Source organism: Martes martes (genome assembly GCF_963455335.1).
Source record: "Martes martes genome assembly, chromosome: 2".
Classification (NCBI taxonomy): Eukaryota; Metazoa; Chordata; class Mammalia; order Carnivora; family Mustelidae; genus Martes; species Martes martes.
Genome location: NC_137889.1, coordinates 100,080,424 through 100,096,583, shown reverse-complemented (window position 1 = coordinate 100,096,583; position 16,160 = coordinate 100,080,424).

Below are 16,160 nucleotides of genomic sequence, written 5' to 3'. Positions count from 1 at the left end.
TTCATGTTGATGGTGTAACTAATAGCTCTGATACAATGACACCTCCCCTTCTGAAATAGTAAATAAGCAAAAAAGAAGCGATAGGATCTCTTAATTAACCCTTTGCCATTTTACAAATCATATAAGCTGGTTTAGGATTAGAAAGTCATTTTGACAGAACCATTAGAAAATCACTCAGAAGTTGAAGCAGAGTGAGATCAAGTCTGTATTTGAAAATTACATTTCTTAGACACTTGACTACTTAATTCTGTTAGTAAATGATTATTGCACAAATAACCTTATGAAATGTTCCCTGAAAATGTTAAAATAACAATTTTATTGAAGTTCATTAAGTTCTATTTGTCAAAAACCTAATAATACTTAGGAAATGGGTCACCAAATAAAAAGAGAAACCAAAATTAGGGAGGCAAGAATAAAAGAAGAATGGGAACACAAGACTCAAGGCCAAACACAATTTCGATGAGGTTAACGGTTGTATATGTGGCCTTGGTTTGTTTATTGTATTCACTTGGGACCCGGTGTCCAGAAAATCATCTGTATAATCCTGTCAGAATCAAGAGAATCCAGAAGTGCTTAATAATTCGCAAAGTTGGGGGAAAAAAATTCTCAAAGTTGGGATGCCTGGGTGGCTCAGTTGGTTAAGTGTCTGCCTTTGGCTCAGGTCATGATCCCAGGGTCCTGAAATCGAGTCCTGCAACAGGCTCCCCTGCTTCTCCCTCTGCCTGCTGTTCCCTCTGTTTGTGAGCTCTCGCTCTCGCTCTTTCTCTGTCTGACAAGTAAATAAAATCTTCAAAAAAATTTTTAAAGATAAATAAAAATAAATAAATAAAAAGTAAAGAGAAGTTTGACAAAGAAAAGGGGGTGGAGGGTCCCAGACAGAGGGCCCAACATGAAGAGCGGAATGTGTTCAGAGAATTATAATCATTTAGTATTGCTGACCTGCCCACTTTAAGATGGGAAATGTGTGGGGCCAGGTAGCAGTGATTCCTGAATTCTTCAAAGAAGGTTTAGATTTTATCCTCTGGGCCATGGGAGCTTTACTGAAATTTTCTGAGCAGAGGGGTGATGGATCATAACACATCAGTAGCTCATTCTTGCAGCCCTGGGGAGGGGACATGAGAGGTGAGGAGTGTAAGGAGGTTTTCACTACGTAGAGACAATAGAGAATGGAACCCGTTCTAGGGCAGTGTCAAAGGGGAAAGAGGGCATCAGATAAATGAGATGTCCTTAGGGAGTACAAGTGACTTGGCAGCAAGACTGAGAGAGTGCAGGATGCACCGTAATGGAGGGGACAGAAGGTATTCAAAAGATGACCAGTAAGTAGATGTGAGATGTGAGGTCCAAGATGGCACAGGAGATGAGGTGGTTATTGCCTCATTCCCCAGTCATACCAGGCAGAGGTAATAGTAAAAAGCATGAAAATAAAAATGGTTTTTGAGAGTAGAGTATTGGGATGTGTCCCCAGGTTTAGGGTAAAAAAAGGAGAAGGAAGTTCTCTGAGGAGGACAGACAAGCAACAGCCAGTAAAGACAGGAAAACAAAGAGGAGACACTGGGTTATGAAGGCCAGAGATCTTAGGAAAGAGCTCCCTTTTACCTCTGGAAGTGACAATTCTAGCAAAAAAGGAGAGAGGGAGAAGTAAATGGAATAAATGAAGAAACTCAAGAGTTAAGCAATAAGGGAAAAGACGCAAGTATGATCAACTTTAGAAGGTTGGGCAAGTAGACTGTAATAGCAGTAGCAACAGGGTGGAAAGGAAATTCTTTTTAGGGAGCCATGAGAGGAAGATCTCTAGTATGGACTTCATCTTCCCCATAATTTTGTGCATAGGGAAATGCTTTCCAAATTCCAAAATATCTAGAAGGGAACTTCTAAAATATGATGTGTGAACTGGACATTTCTTGTAAGAGCCATCTTAGTAAATTCACACTGCATGTTCATGGGCTAACTGACTGTTAATAACTGTAAGTTGAAACTTTGGACTGTGAGATCGTAAAGCATCAACATTAAAAATTAATAAATAAGATGACTGGTTATCATAGTAGTCACCAACCTAGTGCACCTTTTGTATGGGTAGTAGTGTATTGTATTTTACACATACAGAAAATAAAACTTACATCCTAGGATAAAAGCACAAGATTTTGATTCTTTTGGTGCTGGGAATGCTTTCTGCGATCCCAGGCAACAGAACCTTCACTGTATGCCTTGTTAAGTGTGGTATGCATTTCAAACATGAGTCCAGAATGGTAGGCAAATAACCAGGTAGGAAGATATTGGAAGTCTGAATATAGATTCTGGATGTGAGGGGGGAAAGGCCTATCCATTCCCTTGGGCATCCCAGTTATAACACTACAATGCAACCCACTAACTACTTGTCCTACAGGAGGCCTCATGAAGATCCCAAGTGAAGAGACACAATTTTCATTTGTCAACCAAGTATCAATCCTTATGAGTTCCTGAATCTTACAAATTTTTAATAGAGTGAGATGTTTCACATAAAAGAGACCAACTAACTGCCAAGGAAGGACTTTTTAACTCTGATTATGCATACATACATAACTCTGATTGTGCATACATAAAAACAATGAGAGTCTGAGGTTTAAAGGCACACAGCTTAAACAAACATCATGCTCTGAAAAACACTGTGTCAACATTGGCCCTACCGTATTAGAGATGTTTTTTCTATAAGGTCCACCAGTAAATATGAAAACTCTGAAAAACCTTATGTAGTCTTCTTTCTCCCACATTGTTAGCATTTAAACTAAATTTATCAGGAAATGACTATGCTTCAAAGATAAATAACGAAAATAATAACAAGTCAAACTCCTGGAAGACAGTGAAGCCAGATTGTGTACGTTTACCTCACCCTAAAAAACAAACAAACAAAAAAACCTAACTTGTTCCCAACCTCATAGACGACACCCTATACAATATGTCGTCCAATGAATATTACAAGGCTTTCAAGATTATTAGCCATCTGTCAAGTTCCCATAAAGAAAGACCGAAGCAGTGTTTTTCACCAGGGTTACAGAGCCCCGAGTCCAGTGGTCAATTCTCACTATCATGCCAGCTCTTCCTTAGGGCTGCTGCCCAGAACATGCTGTCAAAGATCTGCACTGACTCTCTCCCAAGTATGAAAACTGACTATATGAAAAATAAGATGAAGTTTTTAAAAAGAAACAAAATTTACAGATTCAATGAGCTACTACTGCTTTCATTTTATTATCTTTATTTTTTTATTTTTTAAAAGATTTTACTTATTTATTTGACAGAGAAAGATCGCAAGTAGGCAGAGGCAGGCAGAGAGAGAGAGGGAGAAGCAGGCTCCCTGCTGAGCAGAAAGCCCAATATGGGGCTCGATCCCAGGACCCTAAGACCATGACCTTTGGCAGTGGCTTAACCCACTGAGCCACCTAGGCACCCTAATTTTATTATCTTTAGAAATTGGTATGTTTATTCCAGTCATGTTGCCGTTGTTCAAAATATGTTTTTAAGCATGGACATAAAAGTCTGCGACATCTGATTTTAAATGCAGTAAGAATATGAACACTGCTTTAAAAAAAAAAAAAGTTTGAATGTTGAATGTCAACAAATAGTGTGGATCCCTGCAACTATCTAGTTTGAATCCTAGCAAGTAACTAGTACAAATTAGCTAACCTCAGTTTTCACATCTGTATAATAAGGATAATAAAAGCACCTATCTATAGCATCATTGTGATAACTAAGTGAGACCATTCATGTAAAACACATATTCCTACCTCCAGTAGTCCTTTGTTCCTGACCAATAATATCCATTGCCTGAACTAGTATACCTCAAAACACTTCTACCTTGCTGCCTCTACCACAGGGCTTAGGAGTTATATACTTGCTTTCCCAGCCTTTCTTGCATCTAAGAGTGGCCATATGACATTCTTCTTACCAACAGAGACGTAACAAAATTTTGATGAAGACTTCTAGAATGAAGCTGCCCATTTCTTTGATGAAGAAAGCAAATGTGATTAGCACTATCCCTTTTTTCCACCTTCTCCCCTTTGTCTGTTTAAACATAGTTGTAAAACCTGGAGCTGGGACATTCATCTTGGACTCAATGGTAACAATCATGGGAAAGGCTAAGGTACCTTCTGAAACCCTAGCCTTGATGGCTTCATGCTGCTGAACACATGCAGGAAAACATCTACCTCCAAATTCTGATTATCTTTGGAAGAAAATAACCCCTAACTGTTAAGTTCATTCTGAGTCAGGTTTTCAATTACTTGCCCTTGAATCCATTTCAAACTAATGTACTTCTTAGACTTCGTAATCCCCACACTGAAAGTTGACCTTGAGCCCCATTACCTGGTGTGCTCCTCCTCCCTCGTGGAAGCCTGCCAAATATCAAATGCCATCATGCTGATGTGAGAAATGAGAAAGTGAAAAAACAAAATGAGCTACTAACATATTTCTGTGAGAGACACCAAATTTCCTTTATTGTGACAAAGGCTACCCAACAATGAAAACATGGACATCACAAGACATGGCAGCAAGAGAATTTTTTCTCTTCTGACTCCTGAACAGATAGTTCTACAGCTTGTAAGTCAAGTGTTCATGTTATTGCCTTACATGTACCCTTTAATTTTCTGTTTAACCTCAAGGTTATATAGAACTTTAATGTGTTTATTATGGTTAATATTATGTTAAATTATGTTGAACTTTCACTTAAATCTCTCACGATAAGGGAGTGTCTTACTGTGCCAAGACCTTGTTTTGTATGTATCTAGTCTCCCCAGTACCTAACACTGCTATACACATGGTAGGGGAGGAGTAAATGTTGTTCTGAAACTTAATCTTGTGCAATTTAAACATTTGCAATCAGCAATAGAACACACTGGTGTGATCAAATTTCGTCATGTCCATTACCCTGAGGGTAAAGTTTAAGCTCACGAATGAGTGTTGTTGCCTCTCTGGGTCTACATTTCCATTCAAATCTGTGGCTCTCCACTGATCACTGAAGAGACAATAATTCTTGTGAAATAGCCAAAAATTATTATTTTCCCTAAAACAGTTCCTAAAAAGAATTACATCTCTTTCTAGTTTGGTAAGTGAAGAAAAAGTGAGGAATTCTAACTGAATGATAGTTCATATATGGAAAATTAGTATTACATAAAGAAGAAATGATAATTTTGAAACTGATTTTCTTTCTTTTCTTTTCTTCTCAGTACAAAATAGTCCACCCCCTGGGCAACTTGGAAGCTGGGAAACTAGAAAAAAAATGACTCATAAATTAAACATTAAATGAGAAGTAAATCATTAACAGTCTGAAGAAGCCACAGTATATTCGATTATCTCCTTTCATTTGGGGAAGGGGGAGATTTATATAATACATTTCCAAAATTAGAAGACTGATAACACCTTGGGACCTAGCTATCATGATTACATGATGTGCATTGCTTCAGAAGTAGAAATCTCTGCAACTTTCTGGGTGAGCAAATGTCTTACAGTTCTTCCCACAAGTTAGGAAAGAAATAGGAAGGGAAGGAAGAGCTACAGTGCTTCCAAGTGGGACAAAATCTCATGACTAAAAACTCCTCCTTCCCCTGACCAATCTCCTAGATATACTGGGGTTGTTGTAGGGCCAATAGTTAATAATATTCCAGAAGAAGGAAGCACTGGCCCAAATTCTACTGCAGTCCTTAAGGTCTCTTTGTCATACTTTTGAAACTATAAAAACTGTTGGTTAAATGCTCTCCTTAAACTCCCTTATACAGGGATGCCTGGCTGGCTCAGTCAGAAGAGCATGTGACTCTTGCTCATGGATTGGAAAAACAAACGTCATTAAAATATCTATGTTGTCCAGAGCAATCTACACATTCAATGCAATCCCTACCAAAATACCATTGACATTTTTCAAAGAGCTGGAACAAACAATCCTAAAATTTGTATGGAACCAGAAAAGACCCCAAATCAACAGAGAAATGTTGAAAAAGAAAACCAAAGCTGGTGGCATCACAATGCCTAATGTCAAGCTGTATTACAAAGCTGTGGTCCTCAAGACACAATGATATTGGCACATAAACAGACATATAGATCAATGGAACAGAATAGAGAACCCAGAAATGAACCCTCAACTCTGTGGTCAACTAATCTCCAACAAAGCAAGAAATAATATCCAATGGAAAAAAGACAATCTCAATAAATGGTGCTAGGAAAATTGGACAGCCACATACAGAAGAATGAAACCAGATCATTCTCTTACACCATACACAAAAATAAACTCAAAATGCATGAAAGATCTCAATGTGTGACAGGAATCCATCAAAATCCTATAGGAGAACATGGGCAGAAACCTCTTTGACCTGCACCACAGCAACTTCTTACAAGACATGTCTCCAGAGGCAAGGGAAACAAAAGCAAAAATGAACTATTGGGACTTCATCAAGGCAAAAAGCTTCTGCACAGCAAAAGCAACTGCCAACAAAACTAAAAGACAACCTATGCAATGGTAGAAGATATTTGCAAGTGACATATCAGATAAAAGGCTGGTATCCAAGAACTATCCAAAGAACTTATCAAACTCAATACCCAAAACACAAAAAATCCAGTCAGGAAATGGGCAGAAGACATATAGACACTTCTGTTCATACATACAAATGGTCAACAGACCCATGAAAAAATGCTCAAAGTCATTCAGCATCAGGGAAATACAAATCAAAACCACAATGCAATACTACCTTATACCAGTTAGAATAGCTAAAATTAACAAGACAAGGAATATCAAATGTTGGTGAGGACATGGAAAAAGAGGAACCCTCTTATACTGTTGGTGGGAATGCCAGCCAGGGCAGCCACTCTGGAAAACAGTATGGAGGTTCCTTAAGAAGTTAAAACTAGAGCTACCTTATGACACAGCAATTGCACTACTAAGTACTTACCCCAAAGATACAGATATAGTGAAAATAAGGGACACATGCACCCCAGTTTCATAGCAGCAATGTCCACAACAGCCAAACAGTGGAAGGAGCTGAGATGTCCTTCAACAGATGAATGGATAAAGAAGATGTGGTTCGTATATACAATGGAATATTACTAAGCCATCAGAAAGGATGAATACCTACAATCTACTTTGACATGGGTGGAACTGGAGGGGATTATGCTAAGTGAAGTAAGCAGGGAAAGACAATTATCACATGGTCTCACTCACACGTGCAATATAAGAAATAGCGTAGAGGACCATAGGGAAAGGGAGGGAAAACTGAATGGCAAGAAAGCAGACATAAAGAGACAAACCATGAGAGATTCTTGAATTTGGGAAGCAAATTGAGGGTTGTGGAAGGGAGGGGGTGGGTGTATGGGGTAACCAGGCGGTAGGCATTAAGGAGAGCACATGATCTGAAGGGCACTGGACATTATATGCAACTAATGAATCATTGAACACTACATCAGAAATTAATGATGTACTGTATGTTGGCTAATTGAATTTAAATTTAAAAATAAAGAAAAGATGTCAATGTCGGGGTTGTAAGTTCAAACCCCACACTGTGTGTACAGATTACTTAAATAAATAAAACTTTTTAAAAACTCCTTTATATAAATATCAGAAGTAAAAATAAATACTTTTAGCATTTAGCCAGTTTATAAGACTTTTAAAATTATTTTAGAGCTTATTTCTATCCTTGTATCACATTTTTTCATTTTAAACTAAATTTTCCATTTTCAAAAATTTCCTAGCAAGTAATATTCTATTGTTAGTTTCCTAAATGCTTCCCCCTCTGGAGTCAAAATCTTAGCCCAAGTGACTTCCGCATCTCTACTCACCCATCTCCTTCACCCTTCATATCACTAAAAAAGTTCCATAATTTCCCGTCCTCCCTAATGCCTGTCATTATTACCTGAAAGCAATCCCTTTCTAAACATCTTCCTTGATTACACATGAAGGTTTACTCTAAATTTGAGACAATGTGCTTGAAGAATAAACGTAGTTGTAGGTGATTCATAATGGCATGAAATATTTCGCCATATGTATATCAGTTTTCTACTGCTATGTAGCAAATTATCATAAAATTAGTGGCTTGAAAGAACATCCATGTGTTATCTCATGGTTTATAGCAGCGATGTCCACAATAGCCAAACTATGGAAAGAACCTAGATGTTCATCTACAGATGAATGGTTAAAGAAGAGGTGGTGTATATATACAATGGAATACTATGCAACCACCAAAAGAAACGAAATCTTGCCTTTTGCAACAACATGGATGGAACTAGAGGGTATCATGCTAAGTGAAATAAATCAATCAGAGAAAGACAATTATCATATGATCTCTCTGATATGAGGAATTTCAGAGGCGTGGGGGTTATGGGGGGGTAGGGAAGGAAAAAAATGAAATAAGATGGGATCAGGAGGGAGACAAACCATAAGACTCAATCACACGAAACAAACTGAGGGTTGCTGGGGGGTAGGGGAGAGGGATAGGGTGGCTGGGTGATGCTCATTGGGAAGGGTGAGTGCTATGAAATGTGTAAGCCTGATGATTCACAGACCTGTACCCCTGGGGCAAATAACACATTTTATGTTAATTTTTTTAAAAAATTGGGGGACCAGTTAAACTGGTCTTTCCATTCGGGGTCTCCCAAAGTTGATATCAAGGTGTCAGCTAGGCTGAATTCCTTTCTGGAGCTTGGAGTCCTCTAAGTTCACATGGTTGTTGGCCAAATTCAGTTCCCTGTGATAAGAGAACTAAAGTGTCCACTCTTGATGGTAGTAGGCCAGGAAAAATCTTAGCCTGGTTTCTTCCATTTGTCCTTTCATGTTTACAATTTCCTAATTTTCTTTTTTTCTTTTTTATTTTTTAATATTACATTTTTTTCAGTGTTCCAAGATTCATTGTTTATGCACCACACTCAGTGCTCTTTCCAACCCTCCTCCAGTCTTGTGTAATGCAACATAATCATGGCAGTAATGATACCATCACCATTTATTATATAAAATAACCTAATCAACCAAGTGACTAGCCTAACATATTCAAAGGTGCCAACTACACTTAGGTGTAGGGGATTATGCAAAGGGTATACACAGGGTAAGGAATTCTTTGGAGTCATCTTAGAATACTGTCTACTGCAATATGACAATACAATTCAGAACTAGAAACCCTCAATATCAAGTTATTATATATTATTAAAGAATATGCTTAACAGCAATTTGTTTACCTGTCCACTCTTTAAGACTTTTAAGAATATTGGATCAGGGCACCTGTGTCCTCAGTCAATTAAGCATCTAGCTCTTGGTTTTAGCTCAGGTCACGATCTCAGGGTCATGAGATCTAGCACCCCATAGGGTTCCATGCTGGACAAGGAGCCTGCTTGCTGCTTGGGATTCTCTCTCTCTCTCCATCTGCCCCTACCCTCCCTCTAAAAAAAAAAAAAAAAAAAAAAGAATATCAGATTAAACCAACTTTTATTATGGAGAAAGTTGATTAAATAGCTCAAGTGATTATATTTATATAAAAATATGTATTCCAGCACAGAGGTTATTGGCTAGGACCATAATCGAAAATTTCCACAGAAAAGGAGAAGGCACAGGCAGATGTCATAGATATTGAAAACAGGATTTTAAGAGTAACTGAAGCATAGGGCATGGAGAGTAAAGGAGAAAATGTGTGTGGTATATAATAATCACTTTAAATCTCTGACTTCTCATGAGATATATTAATTCAAATAAAATGAGGAGTTGACTTCAATAATTTCATGAAATTATTTAATTTCATGATATTAAGTATTTAATATCAAACTTTGAGTATGTAGAAAACTTGTAATTTTTGTATAAAAAATGAAATCAAAAAGAAAATAATACACAAGGAAAATATTTACAACACATGATTAACAAAGAATTAAGATCTCTAATATCTAAGAGCTTTTTTACAAAGAAGACAAATAGTTCAATAGGAAAATGAACAACAATGAAAATTCATAACAGAAAATACAAATGGCCAGCAAGCATATGAAATGATGCAAAACCATGATAGTAGTCCACAAAAAAACAAAATAAAACAAAATGGGAGGGACATCTGGGTGGCTCAGCCAGTTAAGTGTCTGCCTTCAGCTCAGGTCATGATCCCAGAGTCCCTGGATGGAGCCTCACATCGGACTCCCTGCTCAGCGGGAGCCACTTCCCCCTCTCCTCCCTGCTTCTCCCTCTTCTCTCTATCTCTTTCTATCTCTGTCTCAAATAAATAAATAAAATGTTTATTTTATTTATTACCTCACCTCCCAGTTTATACAACTGATAAAAATGTGACTTGTTACAGGTTTCTGAAAAGCAATTGACAATATTTATGAAAATTTTAAAACATACATTTTAAAATTCCCCCAGGAATACTACACCTGGGCATCAACTCCATAGAAATAAAAGCATCTGGGTGTAAGGATATAAAAATGAGGTCATTTATTGCAGTTTTTATTGTAGAAGAAAAAAATCTTTAAACAGGATAAGGAATAATAAACCCCTATTTTGAATGTTAAGTGGGTATTTATAAATTATATTTTTAAGAGGGATGAATACGATGCATCATTACATGTAAATAACAAAGTACAGAGTAATGTATTGTGTGATCCAATTTTTGTGAAAGACAAAGTAAAAATATTCCCATTTGTTAGTACATAGGTTTATATGAACAAGGAGAAAGGTGTGGAAATGTTCAAAACCGTCTGTTTACCTCAGATACCTGTGACTGAAAGGAAGTAGGGAACTAAAATTACCTTTTTTAACTGTAACTTTTTGGTTTTACTTGTTAATTGATTTATGGCTTTATTACTTATAAAGAAATTGTGAAGAAATAAAGCTTTCAGCTGCCAACATTTATATGTAACTATAAAAGAACTTAACTATAAAAGAACTTGAAGTTACTGTGATTTTTCTTTTCATTTAAGAAAAAACCCTCTGGCCAAACAATTGTCTAAATAATGTAAGTAATTCTAAGATGTCTAAATCCTTTAAAAGTTTTCAAAACTCTGTACATTTTGCATGTACTCATAGAGTCATAGATGTGTTTTCTCACTGGATCATTTAGGAACCTGAGATTAACTAAGGCAGATATATAAGCCTAGATATAAAAAAAATTTCACAGGCCTTAAAAGAGACCATTTAAGACTTTGTAAACATGAGAAGATAAGGTCTAATAGAGTTTTGGCTTATAGTCATATGAGGTTAATGTAAACAAACTTTCTAGAGTTGCCTGCACATTCCTAGATTCTGCCTTTTCCTTCCAAGAGACTTATACTGGGATCTTCAACTGCCCTCTTGGACCCCTAAATAGTGGCAGTTGGGCATGTATAATCCACACAAAAAAATTGGAAAATTCTTCTGTGAAGGATTGGGGTATCAATCCTGAAAAAGACCAAGGAGGAAAGATTTAGACATATTGACACTGCAGATTCTCTAAAAATAAAAACCACCAGATAATTCTCTAGTAAATCCCATGGTCAGCAAACGCCACCCATGTACCCAGAGCTTCCCAGCAGCTTGTTGGTGTCCCATTCTTCAACAGAAGCAAACAATCAAAACCCACCAGATGTCAGAGGTGATTTTAGCTTTCCAACATGACAGAGAACAAAGCAAACAAAGAGAAAGAAGTTAGAAGAAATAATCCATGAAAAGAATTTAAAAACCTCCCCAAAAGCTGTTATTAATATCCTGAAGGAGACAAGATACTGTACATATGAAATAAGAAAAGGTTGCAATGGAGGAAAAAAACACTTGAGAATTGAAAGTTTTCGAAAATGGAATGAAAATCCAATAGAAACATAAAAGATCTCAAGAATTTATGCCCCTGTGTACCTTTTCTCATGAAGTTGCCTAAAGAAGTTCTACCAAAGTGACAAACTAAATCAAGAGAAAGACACTAAATTCAACCTCTTACACAAAAGAAGAAGGAGGGGCAAGGGGGAGGGAGATGGAGGAGGAGGAAGAAGAAAGAAAGGAAAAGGAAGAAGGAAGAGGAAGAAGAGGGAGAAAGGAACCAGACCAAACCGTGTACTCCTCAAGGCTAAGCAAGCTGATCAGAGTGCACACCCAGAACTTACTGCATAGTCTGGCACCAGGTACACCCAACCTTCAGTGTGTACAAGAATTTCCTGGAATTTTAAAGATCTAGACAGTCTGGAGTACAATGTGAGATTCTGGGTTTATAACAAGGTTGGTGCTGATGCTGCTGGTCTTCAGATCACACACTGAAGTAGCAAGCTCATAGAGCAGGATTCCCACATGGCTGTGCATCAGTCTCTCCTGTAGGGCTTATTAAGTGATTCCTGGGGCCACACTTAGCATTCTAAAATGGTAGGTCTGGGGAGTGCCCTGAGTATTTGTAACAAAACCCACAAGCATTGGGGCTCCCACCACATAGGGAAGCACTGAAGCCATTGATGAGAGTGCTTATTATGGGAAGATCTTACATCCACCTTTGAATGGTTTTTGTAGGAAGAAAAATGCAAGACATGCTAGGAGATACATATTTTCTCTTCCATGGGGCACAACCAGGTGGCAGACTGAGGAAGTTATTATCAGCTCCACATAAAATCTCTGTGTCAGTCAGAGTGTAGATCTTAAATGTTTGTACCACATTAAAGGAAATAACTATGTGACATGATGCAGGTGTTAGCCAATGTTGTGATGAAATCATCTGCAGTATAGAAATGTATCAAATCAACAGGTTGTACCCTTAAACCTACACAAGGTATATGCCAATTACATGTCAATAAAGCTGGGAAAAAATCTCTGAAAGAGAGAGAGAGAGAGAGAAAGACACGGGATCTAGAAGCCGATGCTCTCACCCCGGAGAAAGTAGAGTAATTTCCCCTGCACAAGGGTGGGGAAGCTCCAGGGTGGCAGGAACGCCCAGATGCAAGGCACTGCCAGCCCATGCTAGAATATGCCAAAGACTCCAGTAGGAAAGGTGCCTGGCAATAAAATTTCCTGTGCTGTATCAGCTCTTGCTTGAAAAATGTACTGTGTCTTGAGCAACTTAGATGGAAGTATAGTTGACGTGTTATGGAAAACTGACACAAAACTGAAAAAATGGTTTTAGTGATGACAAAGACATTGACCAAAAACATGCATCTCTAAAATGGGAATAATAGTGAACCTACCACACAATCATTGTGAGGATTAAATGAATTGTTAAATGTAAAGTATTTAAAATGGTACCTGGAACATATGAGAATGACAAAGATACTAGCTCTCACTGTTGTTGTTGTTGTTGTGCTATTAGGCAGGTTATTTAACTCTGGAGTTGGGTTTCCTGGAATACTGGCTCTATCTCCAGTTATTTTACCTTGAAAAATTTATGTAAACTCCTTAAGCCTCATTGTCCTCATTTGTGGTACGTGCATCACAAAGATATCTACCTCATACATTAATTTTAAGAAATAAATTAGATGCAACAATGTATGCAAAGTACTTGGCAAACTAAGCACCCCATGAATATTAGATATTGATAGTAATAATTTGTTTTTCATGAAAAATTGTATTCTTAAATTGAGGAGAAAACCCTCCACCATTAAAGGACTATTTTTAATTTGAACATATTTGTATGCTGTCACAACCATGGCATTTGTATTACTTTGTATTATTTCAAAGGATTGTGAACATTTGGTGTTTCTACATCATCTCAGTAATTTTATTTTGCCTCTGCCAAACATACCATAAAAATGATTTAAAATAAATCCCCAAAACATTTGGGGAACATTCAGATTGTTTGTCAGTTGGTTCTCGCAGAAAAATGAAGTGTACATCTTTGTGGTTTGGGATTTTGGCTTCTCCAGGATTATTTCCCAACACTTTCGGGGAAATAGGCAGACAGGAAGTTACAAATCACTCACAATGTTGTTCATGGCAAGATTCCTGGCTCCACAGCCCCAGCAATATTGGCAAGTATTTCTATTCCCTCAACATTTTTGGCTTTGGTATAAAAATCAAAATAAAATGCTAATTGTGAAGTAACTAATGGTCTTGAATGTGGCTATTTTTCAAAATTGCTCTAGGAATTTAAAATATTTACTGTTACTAAATTCCCTCCCCACTTTTTATTCTGTAACTCATCCCTCATGCTTTAAAGTTTCCAGACTATTTATGTGCATATGTGAAGGGTTACATTTTTTCTTTCTATATATTTTTAAAATAACTAATTTCATCATTTTGCCAAGCAATTTAAACTCTCAGAACTAAGAACTTGGACTGAGAACGATTTCTGCAAGCTGTAATATTCTTTCTTAGGTTCTTATAAATTACGAGCCCTCTAGGTAAAAAAGAGATAGTCCAGTCTCTTGCAAAGATGCTGATTTTTCCCTCTTAGTCTTTGGAGTCAAATCCTAGCAATGCTCATTATTAGCTGTTTGACATATTAGAGATGCCAGTCCTTGCCTTCATGGTTTGTGGTAATTTGTTGTAATAGCAACAAAAAATTAATACACCCCCTGTTGTCATATGGCCACCTGAGGACCGTGGGTAATCCTGTCACTCTCCTTGACCAAAACCTGAAAAGGTTCTTCTATTTTAAGAACTCATGTACATAGATTGGATCCACCTGAGTAATCCAGGATAATCACTTCATTTCAAGATCTTCATAGAAAACAAAAATACTAATTTTAAAAAATACATGCAGCTTTATATTTATTGTAGCATTTTACTATAGCGAAGATACAGAAACACTTTAATGTCCATTGATAGATAAATGAATAAAAAAAGATGTGGTGTGTGTATGTATAGTGTATATATGTATATGTGTATACATACATATATATGGGTTTATATATTCAGCCATTACTCAGCCATAAGGAAGAATGAAATATTGCCATTCATGACAACATGAATAGACCTATAGGGTAACATGTTAATAGCAAGTGAGACAAAGAAAGACAAAGACAGCATGATTTCACTTATATGTGGAATGTAAAAAAACAAACAAATGAATAAACAAGCAAACAAAAAACCAGAAAGAGGTTCATAAATACAGAGAACAAACTGGTGGAAGCCAGAGCAAGTGTAGGGGTGTAGGAGCGGGGAGGATGTGCAAAAATAGGTGAAGGTTATAAGGAGGTAAAATCTTCCACTTATAAAATAAGTTAAGTCATGGGGATGAAAAATCCAGTGTAGGGAATACAATCAATAATATTTTAATAATGTTGTATGGTAACTACACATCATGGCGAGCATCATATAATATATGGCATCATCAAATCACTATGTTGTACACCTGAAACTAATACAGCATTGTATGTCAACTATACTTCAGTAATAAAAAATAAAATAATAGTAATTTTGAAAGATCTTTAATTTATTTTATTTTATTTTTTCAGTGTTCTAGAAAGATCTTTAATTTAATCACATCTGCCAAATCCCTTTTGCATGCAAGGTAACATACAGTTAATCTTTAAACAACACAGGTTTGAACTACAGGTTTGAACTATAAGGCAGATTTTTTTTCAATAAATACAGTTTGGTAGTATAAACTTATTTTCCTTTCCGTATGATTTTTTAATGTTTTTTCTTTTAGTTTCCCTTATGATTTTCTTAATAATATGTTCTTTTCTTTACCTTTATTGTACAAATACAGTATATAATGCACATAACCTACAAAATACGTGTTAATGAACTGTTTGTGTTATTGGTAAGGCTTCTAGTCAACAGTAGGCCATTATTAGTTAAGTTTTGGGAGAGTCAAAAGTCATATGCAATTTTCAAATGTGCAGTGGAAAGGGGGTGTTGGTACCCCAACCCCTGAGTTGTTCAAGGGTCAACTATATTCATGCGTTCCAAGGATTAGGAATGGACATTCCTGAAGGCTATTTTCCCAACTACCTGAGAGAGCATCTGTGACCTGGTCTGAAACAATCATATCCTCTCTCTGGAGAATCTGAACTTAGAAGATGGTATTTGCATCACAATGTTATGTAGAGTTGGGCTCAGTTACAGAGAGAAGAAGGGACAGAGACAGAGAAAGAAAGAGAGAGAGAGAGAGAGAGACAGAGGTGAGGGATACCCTTTAGAAATTGATAGGATTACCTTTGAATATTCCAAACAGTGTTCCAGGTCTGTCATGGCCATTTCAATTTTGGAACACTGGTACATGTCCCCTACTCTTCTGACCTGCCAATCTAAACTTTTAGAAGGCAGGACAATGGGTAAGAGCAGGAAA